Genomic DNA, 10,615 nt, shown 5'->3' on the forward strand with positions numbered 1-10,615 from the left:
TGCCAGACCGCCAGGCCACCGTTGAGGGTAGGCAGAGATGCCTGGATCGCCTTCCGCATCCGCTGGTCTTCACACAGAGCATTGATCCCTCTCGGGAGCACCAGTAGCTCCGGGGCGTACGCCTAAGCCGGTCATCCCCCGAATCAGGACCTCCAGCTCCGCGTCGGACAGATTTCTTGATGCAACATTCTATTTTTTTAAAAAAAGTTGACGCAACAGTTTAAATGATTTTGTGACTCAACATTTTATTTGAATCCCTTAATCCACAAACAAATTATGAAAATATTGAGAAATAATTTTATAAGATTAATAGAGTGCATATAGCATGCAAAAACTTATGGACAACAATGAGCACAAAAATTACTGAAAAAGGCAAAAAAAAAATTACGTACTTGAATGGGCTCCTATCTATGCGTGTATTCAAAACTGGCTGATGCGATCACGCTAGAATTTTTGAATAAAAGCTCTAAGAGCAACTCCAATGGGTCTCTCATCCCACCCCATATCCCTCTTTTATTTGAGAATCCAAAGCAAAACCCTCCTCCAAACCGAGCTCTCATGTTTGCCCCACGCAATGAGAGGCTCTCATCCTAGAGCCAATTCCCTCAATGCCATATAAATTTGTATAGCTTCCCTTAGTGCCATAAAATTTCGTAAAATCCCTTCACTGCCATTGCCTTAGATATAGATGTGTTGCTTAAGTACAGTTTCTCCTCCTCCACACACTACACCAAAGCAGCTCAATTTCATCGGTCACATGTAATTTCGTCGGCCCAACACAAGCCGACGAAAATAACTAGCTTATTTCGTCGGCCAACACAAACCGACGAAATTTGAACTTATTTTCGTCAGCCTAGCATAGGCCGACAAAAAACAGTACATATTTTCGTCGGCCATGCCCGGGCCGATAAAAAAAGAGCATATTTTCGTCGGCCTGCTATAGGCCGACGAAAATATACCTAATTTCGTCGGCTCGCTCCGGCTGACGAAAATATAGGTACCCTAATTAGGATTTGGATGTCTTATTCTAGGCCCGCACAGCACTTCACCCCCGCGCCCGAGCCCCCCGCCCCCACGCCCCGCCTCCACCGCCCCCGGCCCAGCGCCCCGCCGCCACTGCCGCCGCCCCCCTGCTGCCGCCCTGTGCGGCCGCGCCGCAGCCCATGCCACCGCCTCGCGCGGCCACCCGTTGTCGCCCCGGGGGCCCCCGCCACCGCCGCGGTCCCCGCCGCCCCCCTGCCGCTGCCCCACGCGTCCCCCACGGCCGCCCCTCTGCTGCGGCGCCCCGGGGGCCGCCGCTGCCGCTCCACCTCGCGACATCGCACGCGCGCCTCCTCCTGCGACGGTGACTACCGCGGCGACGTCCTAGGGTTAGGGTTCCGGCAAGTTCCGCGCCCCGGGGATCGCGTGGGAGATCCGTCCATGTCGTCCAACCCCTCGCCCCACCTCCCCTCGCCGGTGGCCCCGCCGGGCGCGGTGGAGGTGGATCCCCAGTCCCAGCCGGCCACGCCGCCCGTCGAGCCGCCGGAGGTGATGCACCGGACGAGAGCCGTCGACTTCCTCGGACGCCGCACACCCATCGTCTACCAGAACGACAACGGCCCCTGCCCGCTCCTCGCCATCTGTGAGCTCTCGCTCGATTCCGAACCCCCTGCGAGTTCACCGCGCGCGGGAAGTGCTTTTCCAGCGGTACTTATGTCTCCGCTTTTCATTTGTGCAGGTAACGTGCTGCTGCTGAAGAATGTGATCAGCCTGAACCCGGACGCCAGCGAGGTGTCGCAGCAGAAGTTGCTATCGCTTGTCGCCGAACGCCTCATCGATTCCAACAGCGCCGTACAGGTTCGGTTTTAACTCTCTCTATAGGGGGTTGTTTCTCTTCAGTTGATCAACATGAGAATGGTGTTGTGTTGGGATGCAACAGCAGTGTACAGGTTAGATTAAATTAGGTTGCGGGCTGTGGTATTGATCGGTGTGATAATTCACAGGTTAGATTAAATTAGCTCTTATTCAACAATAGATCTTCAAGGCATACTTGTGAGCGAAGGATCTTTTTATCTGTGGTTATTTCGTTCTTAGATAATCTGGCAATCATCCATGATCATCTGATTCTTGAACTACGTGTTGGTTTTTGTCTAACTCAAGTTTTTAAGAGTGATAACTAATAAGTACTAATAACTCTACTGGATTTTACTTGTGCAACAGTGTGCTGATATTGAAGGTGACCCGCCTTTCGCAAAGCGTCTAAAAAGGGTTCCTTCTGATGTTTTACAAGATGTGAACAGTGTTGAGGAACTTTCTTTTCATAATAATTCAGTACCAAATAGTCTAGATTCAGCACAGGTCTGAAGAATACTTTCTGTCGTATGGTAGCTATCTGTTTATATCCACCTTCTGCAGTGCTGTTATATGTTCCATTTGTTGTAGGTTATACGATTTCTTCTTTATTTTTAGTTATTCATTTTGTTTTGTTACACGACGAGTTTCCTGCTGCATAGGTGCTTGCCATTTTTTTCTCTCCTATTGCTGATTTATTTCATGTAAACTTTACAGAAGATCTCATTTGTCATGAGAGATGCTCTGATCAATATTGGTCCTCTGAAGGATTTTGCATATGGTTTAAGAACTAATTCGGATCCCAATGCGGCAGGCATTGCAAAACAAAGCAATTATGAGTTGGTAAGTTGTTTGAAATTGTTGGTTATAATGAAGTCTATCTTGTTCTTTTATAGTTTATTATATATTTTCATAATTGATTTTAGAGAGAAGGTATGAAATCCAGGTCCTAAGTAGTTTCAGCCGCTCAAAATCTGAGTGTTTTATGGGATCTAATTCCAGATGGGTTTTGAGATTGTTTATTCTATGTGCAAATTTGGATTGTAATATGATACTGAAGTCAAGGAAACACATCTATGTGCAAATTTGGATAGTAGTGCTGTTAGTTTGCTTGGGTAGTGGTCTGGTCCGTGTGTTTTTCCTTTTTGTAACATTCCTCTTTGTTGCGTAACTACTCTAACCCCATTCTGGTCCAAGGTGGGGTGTGGGTTTATCGTAATTGGACTTTTTTCCTCTCCTTAATACAAAGATACGCAGCTCTCCTGCGTATTCAAGAAAAAGAAAACATAGAGACATCATTCTTGCTGCTGTTTCTTGCGCCAGAATGGTCCTTGCTTTAAGCCTGGCTGCTAGTGTGAACAGTGCACTTGTTGTGTGACAGTTCAGCACTCTGTCTGCATCACACATCCTTAATGAATTTGTGCTAATCATTTAGTTGATTAATGTGATTCATAATTTACTTTTTGTTACCATTCTTTGCATCAAATCTTTCTTGCTCTAGTGGAATTATGTCATAAAACACAATCTACTCATCCTGATTTCTTAGATAATTGCTGAGCTGTATAACTTCTGTCATTCTTCATTTGAGTTTCTTCCTTTGTGACAATATTGGCTGTTTCAGGTGTGTTGTTCTGGTCATGGAAAGAATGGAACACTGTCGGCCCTTCAACAATCTATTCGCCCAGATTTAATTACCGAGGTGCATACATTTTTTTCCTGTTCTTTTGGTCAATCACCTTTTATCACTCTTTTGGGAAGAAGATAATGCTTGGTATGCAATTTTTTTTTCTTTGTCAATTGATGCCACTATTATGCCTGGTATTGTTCATTTGGGCATAGTTACATTTGGACTTTTGATGTTGCAAAATCAGGTTGGGTTACTTAACAGACCAAGTGCACATTCATTCGTGATGCGTAACTTTGACCTAATGGAATACACGTAGAGGTTATTTTTTGTTGGACTTTGGGGATGGTAATGTAATCACATAGGTTATAATGTTATATACATGTTGTAACATGTCAATATGTTAACATTGCTGGATAACCTGACATGTATCGACAGCAAAAAAACAAAAAGTCTATTCCCCGAAATTATCGCTCGTCATGTAATAGCAGAAAAATTCAGTCACTGGGTCATACCAGGACAGCTCAATTTACCACTACATCATTGCCTTTTGTGAAACTCTAACAACATACTTTACCATTTTTCTTCTGCCTTCCCATCTTATATTAGTATTTTGCAATCATCAATATGCCCGCTATATTTTGAATTTAGGGAAAATTGTAAAAAGGCATCTTATAACGCACCCTTATTCATACTTCCCGCAGACACATCTTGGTACAAACTAAACCAGACCCCCAACTAATTGATATGTCATAAACTCCTCCACTCCCCAAACCATTATTTTCATAATGGATATGTTAAGTAACTGCTTATGGATGATTGTGTTTCATAATTACTATTATATGCAGTTGTTTTTTTATCAGGATCCCATTATTTTCGTCGGCCAGGTGGCCGACGAAAATATTGGACATGTTTTCGTCGGCTCTACAGGCTGACGAAAATATTACCATTGTTTTCGTCGGCCTCGCTGGCCGACGAAAATGTGAACATATTTTCGTCAGCCGTGCTAGCCGACGAAAATATCTTTATTTTCATCGGTTGCCGATGAAAATAAAGCTATTTTCATCTACTTTATTCCGTCGGCCTAATTTCATCAGCCGACCGATGAAAATAACTACTTTCGACGGCTTTTGGGCTATTTTCGTCGGTTTCTGGCTGAGGAAATTACACTATTTTCCAGTAGTGACACCCACAAATTCATTTTCTAGTTCAGGATTTCTTAGGATGTCATCATCATCATCAGCCTGAGGTGTGCTAGGTTGGCTTGCCATGTGCTGGCTGGATGCAGGTTCATCAACTGAATGCTGGCTGGATGTAGGTTCATGAGTAGGCTCAGGTACAGTGGGCCACTGAGGGATTTCTGTGGGGAGGGTGTATGCGATGGCCATGCTCACAGCCTTGCTCTTAGTATACTTGGCAAACATTGCAAGCAACTCCTGATCTGATTTTACTTCTAGATAGTTTTGGCTAGCATCATCAAGGTAGGCAACAGTCACACGTTCATGATATCCGGGAGGATACTTCTCCACAATTTCATCCACAAAGTCCTTAAAGTTGCAGATGTCCGAGTCTACCACCTTATCAAAAATAAAGCAACTAAACTCCTTCCTACATCTAGGATTCCCGACCAGTCTTATTTCCAAAAACATGGCATCAAAATGGATAAACTCGAGCCTCGATAAATTACTGCATGCCTAAGACTAATGTTGCTGTTGACATATACATCAAAAAGGAGAAAATAATCTGATTCACCCTGCAGGAAGCCCTGAAGGATTTGGATTTGTCGACTCCATCCATGCACTAGACGCGCGAGGGGGACTGACCGGCGGGTGGGAGGACGGGGTTTGTTGGAAATCCACCTCCCACCGAGTGGTTTCTCAGGCACAACCGAGTGGTTTGTCTAGACTGGGAGGGGATGGACACACTCACACCTTTGAGGTTGTTTGCACTAGGGCTCCGACTAGATCACGATTGCTGCTGTGAGCTTTGATTTAAGTAGATAACCCAAGGGGATAAGGTACAATGAAGTGGCGCTAGGTACAAGACTAGACGCAAGTTACACAAGAAAGGAGCCTTGGGGCACGGTCTACATGCAAGCAGTAATTGCAGCGTGTCGCTACTACGACTAGTTTGTTTTAGTCTAGATACTGCATACACAAGGGTTAACGCCTCAACAATTCTCCCCCTAAGCCTTGTGTGCCTTGCTCGAGGGTATTTGGATCATCCTGATCCTGGATCGCAGCTCCTGAAACTTTACTCACCCGAGTGCTTTCGTCAGGATGTCAGCGAGCTGATTCTTAGTGTTGATGTAGTCGGCGTCGATGAATCCTTTCTCAATGCAGTCGCGAATGAAGTGGTACCTAAACTCAATATTCTTGCTTCGCTCGTGGAAGACGGGATTCTTGCTCAGCGCTAGTGCCGACTTGCTGTCCATCATGAACTCCACGCATTCGGCCTTCCTTCCCATGAGTTTACTGAGTAGTCGCGCGAGCCAGACCGCTTGAGTTGCTGCCGCGGTAGCTGCAACGTACTCTGCCTCACATGATGACAGGGCCACCACTTGTTGCTTGAGTGATTGCCAACTCACCGGGCACTTCCCAAGGTAGAAGAGGTTACCGCTGGTGCTCTTGCGGTTGTCGATGTCGCCGGCATGGTCGTTGTCGCTGTAGCCAGCCAACCGAGATGTTTCGGCCTACTTCTCATAGCGCAGGCTGTAGTTGAGCGTGCTGTTGACGTAGCGGAGGATGTGCTTCACCGCCTTCATGTGCTCTTAAGTTGGCCTATCCATGAAACGACTCGCAAATCCAACCGCAAAGGCCAGATCTGGTCGCGTGTGGAGGAGATACCGGAGGCTTCCGACTAGTCACCGGTACTCGGTGGAGTCAACTTCTGGAGCGGTGCTGTCGTGGCTCAGGCGTAGCCTTTCCTCCATGGGCATTTGGGTAGGGTGGCACCTCTCCATCCCGCCAATCTTCATGTCTTGGGCGGTGTACTGTGCTTGGCTCACGGTAATGTGCCCCCCCTCCTGATGCATCTCAATGCCAAGATAGAAGGAGAAAAGTCCGAGATCACTCATCTAGAATTGGCCCTTCATCTCCTTCTTGAACTTGTCAATGGCCTACTCAGATGATCCGGTGATCACCAGATCGTTGACGTAGACACCGACTAGTAGCGGCTCCCCGTGCTTGCCACCACCTTGCCTGTAAATGGCGTGCTTGTGTGCGCTCTGCTTGAAGTTGAGTGCTTTGAGTGTTGAGTCAAGCTTCGTGTTCTAGGCCTGCGGTGCCTATCGTAAGCCATAGAGGGCTTTATGCAGTCGCAGTACCTTTCCTTCCTCCCCTGGGATGACGAACCCGGGGGGCTGCTTGACGTAGACCTCCTCCTTCAGATCTCCATTCAGGAAGGCCGATTTGACGTCCATGTGGTGGACAGCCTAGCCCTCCTGAGCTGCAAGAGCTAGAAGCATTCACACCGACTCCATGTGAGTGACAGGCGCGTATACTTCATCAAAATCAACATCGGTCTGCTGAACAAAATGAAGCGCCACCAGTCGCGCCTTGTACTTGATGACTTTGCCTGCCTCGTCGCGCTTCAGCTTGAACACCCACTTTAGCCCAATGGCCTGGTGCCTAGCTGGGAGTTTAACCAACTCCCAAGTCTTGTTGCGCTCAACCGAGTTGATTTCATCGCGTATTTCCGCCCTCCAGGCTTACTCCCGCTCCGCCTCAGCAAAGGAGCATGGCTCCCCCGTGCTGGTGAGCATCAACTCTGCCTCCTCGAAATCTACTTGCTCAAGGTCTGGGTGCAGCTCACTGAGCAAGTCTTCCATTGTGCGATAGCGCAATGGGACATCATCATGGTCGCTGTCAAGGTGCGAGTTGTTGCTGCCGTAAGTCGGGAAAGAACTCAGAGCAGCGCTCGAAGGTGAATCAACGCTTTGAGCGACCTCTCGAGTACTTGGAGTACCCTCCCGAGCATTTGGAGTGGCCTCACGAGTACTTGGAGTACCCTTCCGAGCACTTGGAGTGGCCTCACGAGTACTTGGGGTACCCTTGCGAGCACTTGGAGGGGCCTCATGAGTACTCGGACTGCCCTCACGAGCACTTGGAGTTGCACCAGCGGGAGTAGAGGGTGTCGGGGAAGCAGTCGGGGAGGGGGAGGGGTCGCCTCACCCCAGAAGTACTCGAAATAGAGCTCGTAGTACTCGGAGACATACCAGGGGAAGTCAGACAAGCACTCGAGGGGGTAGCTGACTCCTCCGCAGCCACCGCAGCTTCCAACAAGTACTCTACGATGAAGTCGGAGTTGCACCCAGTGTTACCATCTTCCTCTTGCGACCAGTTCCAGCCGCAATCTTCATTAAACACTACGTCGCGCGTTGTGCGCACATGCTGTGTCACTGGGTTCAGAATGCAGTAGGCCTTGACTCCTTCCTCATAGCCGATGAAGATGCCTGGGGTCGATCGGTCTTCAAGCTTGCCACGATGCCTGAGTTCCTTTACATACGCCAGGCACCCAAAGGTGCCTAGGAAATGGACCGCTGGCTTGCTTCCATGCCACGCCTCATATGGCGTCTTATCGGAGAGGGCCCGGTTGGTTGAGCGGTTGAGGAGGAACACCGCTGTGCTCACCGCCTCTGCCCAGTAGATGGCCAGCATGCCCCTTTGCTTCAGCAGGGCACGTGCCATTGCCACCACCGATTGGTTGCGCCGCTCCACCACACCGTTCTGCTACAACGTGTGGGGTGCTGAGTGGTGCCACTCCACACCTTGGCTAGCAAAGTACTCGGCAAAGGACGCCAACATGAACTCATCGCCGTTGTCGGTGCGGAACACCCTTAGCTTCCTCCCGCACTTGTTCTCCGCAGCCGCCTGGATCTTCTTAATGGATTTCGGCACGCTGCTCTTCTCTACGAGGAAAGTAGCTCACATATACCTTGTGGCATCATCCAATAGTAGCAGGATGTAGCACCGACCTCTTGGATTCGCCGGCGTGATGGGGCCGCACAAGTCGCCGCGTACGAGTTCGAGCGGCTTGCCCGCCCTATACTTGGCCTGCTTGGGGAAGGGAGCACGTCGGTGCTTGGTGGTGACGGAGATGTCACTTAGCTACTCAACGTGAGCCAGCTATGGCAGCCCGCGCACCATGCTCCTCCACCCCATTTGCTATAGAGCGCCGAAGTTGACATGCCAAACCGGTCATGCCACTGCCAGGCATCATCGCCACGGCGCGCGGTGAGGGAGACCAGCCTTGCGACCTCCAATCGCAGCACGTACAGCCTATTCCCACTGCGGGGAATGCTTGCCAACGGCCGGCTCTCACGATCATGGATCCGCAAGACACCATCTTCGATGTGAATCTTAGACCCTATCTCGTTGAGTTGCCCAACTAAGATGATGGAGTTACGCAACTTCGGGATGTAGTAGACCCCATCCAGGGCCTTATGTTCCCTGTTCCTCCCAGAGAAGATGACGGTGCCACAGCCATGGATGGCCGCGACCGACCCATCACCGAACTTGACCGAGCCACGCATGGCCCGATCAAGGTGGGAGAAGACGTCGCTCCGCCCTGTCATGTGGTTGGTGGCCCCTGTGTCCAGGTACCACCCTTCCATCAACTCATCTTCCCTGCCCTTTCCAAGGTAGGCTTGAGCCCCAGGCTCCTCGATGTAGGTTGACATTGTAGCCATCATCGCAGGCAGGGGAGCAGGCTCGCGACCGACCCCGTGGTCGCTCGAGTGCTCATCAGCCGCCTTCTTGATCATCTCGTCTACTTCCTTGGCTTCTAGCATGCAAAACAACTTGGTTTGTGGCTCCTCCGAGTGGTTTTCCACATAGACTTGTGCCATGAGAAGGCACAGCTCTTCTTCTGCCTGTGCCAGGTGCGCTTGCCCCTTCTTGGGATGCTTGCACTCACGTGCACAGTGGCCAGCACGACCACAGTTGTGGAATCTATCATTGCACAGTGGCTTCCTCACATCACTGCAGTCGACTGCTTTCTTCTTTGGAGCCGGTGCGCGCTGCCGCCGGCTCCTGCTACTTCCGGTCCTGGATGAGCCCTCGCCCGACTCATGATCTCACCATCACGATGCATCAGCATACAATAGCTTGCCCGAGTCACGATTCGAGTCAGCGCGGTCCATGCGGTCTTCCTGCGCCTTCAGATGCCTAGTCACCTCCTCTAGTGAGAGGGAGGAGATGTCTAGCAACGTCTCGATGGACGTCACCAGGTGGTCGAACTGAGGTGGCACCGACCGAAGGAGCTTCTCCACTACTCGCTGCTCCTCCATCTCCTCACCTAGTTCCTCCAAGTTGATGACGAGGTTGGACAGGCGCAGAGCAAAGTCATCCACCTTCTCACTGCTTCGACACGTCATGGCTTCAAACTCCCTCCGCAGCTGTTGGGCTCTGCCCTTCTGGACTTTGTCGCTACCAACGCACATCATCTTGATGGTGTCCCATGCTTCTGCAGCTGACTACTTCTTGGACACTCGCGGCACCATCTCTGGCGGCAATGAGAGGATAAGGACCTCTCTGGCCATGCAATCTTTCTGGAAGTTGCAGTCGCCATACTCGATGGCGTCCTAGAGGTTGCGGGCTTGGAGCATCACCTTCTTGACCAGGCTCCAGTGGGTGTAGTTGGATCTCGCTAGCGTCGGGTACTTTGCGCCATTCGACTCCTTCACTACCCTCTGAACGGCTGGCCACTCCCCATCCTGGTAGCGCCGCCCATGCGAGGAAGGGGAGGGACGCCTCCGGTGGCGACGCGAGGTTATAGAGTCATTCGACAATGAACCCCCTGCATCTTTCTCACCGACCAGCTTCTTCTCCTTCACCTGTCGCTTCGAGTCTTCTGGCCGCTGGTCCTTGGACGTCAAGTCCTCCTTCCCATGGAGACCTTGTTTGCCCTTGACCAGCTTCTTGCTCTCTCTTGAGACATGCCTAGACCTAATGGGCTTCCCTTATGGAGATATTGATCCAACGGATACATAACCTAGGCTTCGGTACCAATTGTTGAAATCAACCTCCCACCGAGTGGTTTCTCAGGCACAACCGAGTGGTTTGCCTAGACTGGGAGGGGATGAACACACTCACACCTTTGAGGTTGTTTGCACTAGGGCTCCAACTGTATCCCGGTTGCTGCTGTGAGCTTTGATTT

The 10,615-nt window shown here is 50.1% G+C and overlaps 1 long non-coding RNA gene across 1 annotated transcript; it reads left to right on the forward strand.

Moving 5' to 3' along the window:
• Positions 1-2,206: 2,206 nt before the first annotated feature.
• On the forward strand, positions 2,207-3,535 carry LOC112877815. Its single transcript, XR_003225562.1, has 3 exons — positions 2,207-2,340; positions 2,551-2,676; positions 3,455-3,535. It is a non-coding gene; the product is annotated as an uncharacterized LOC112877815 (long non-coding RNA).
• Positions 3,536-10,615: the final 7,080 nt, after the last annotated feature.

This window comes from Panicum hallii, chromosome 9 (genome assembly GCF_002211085.1).
Source record: "Panicum hallii strain FIL2 chromosome 9, PHallii_v3.1, whole genome shotgun sequence".
Classification (NCBI taxonomy): domain Eukaryota; kingdom Viridiplantae; phylum Streptophyta; class Magnoliopsida; order Poales; family Poaceae; genus Panicum; species Panicum hallii.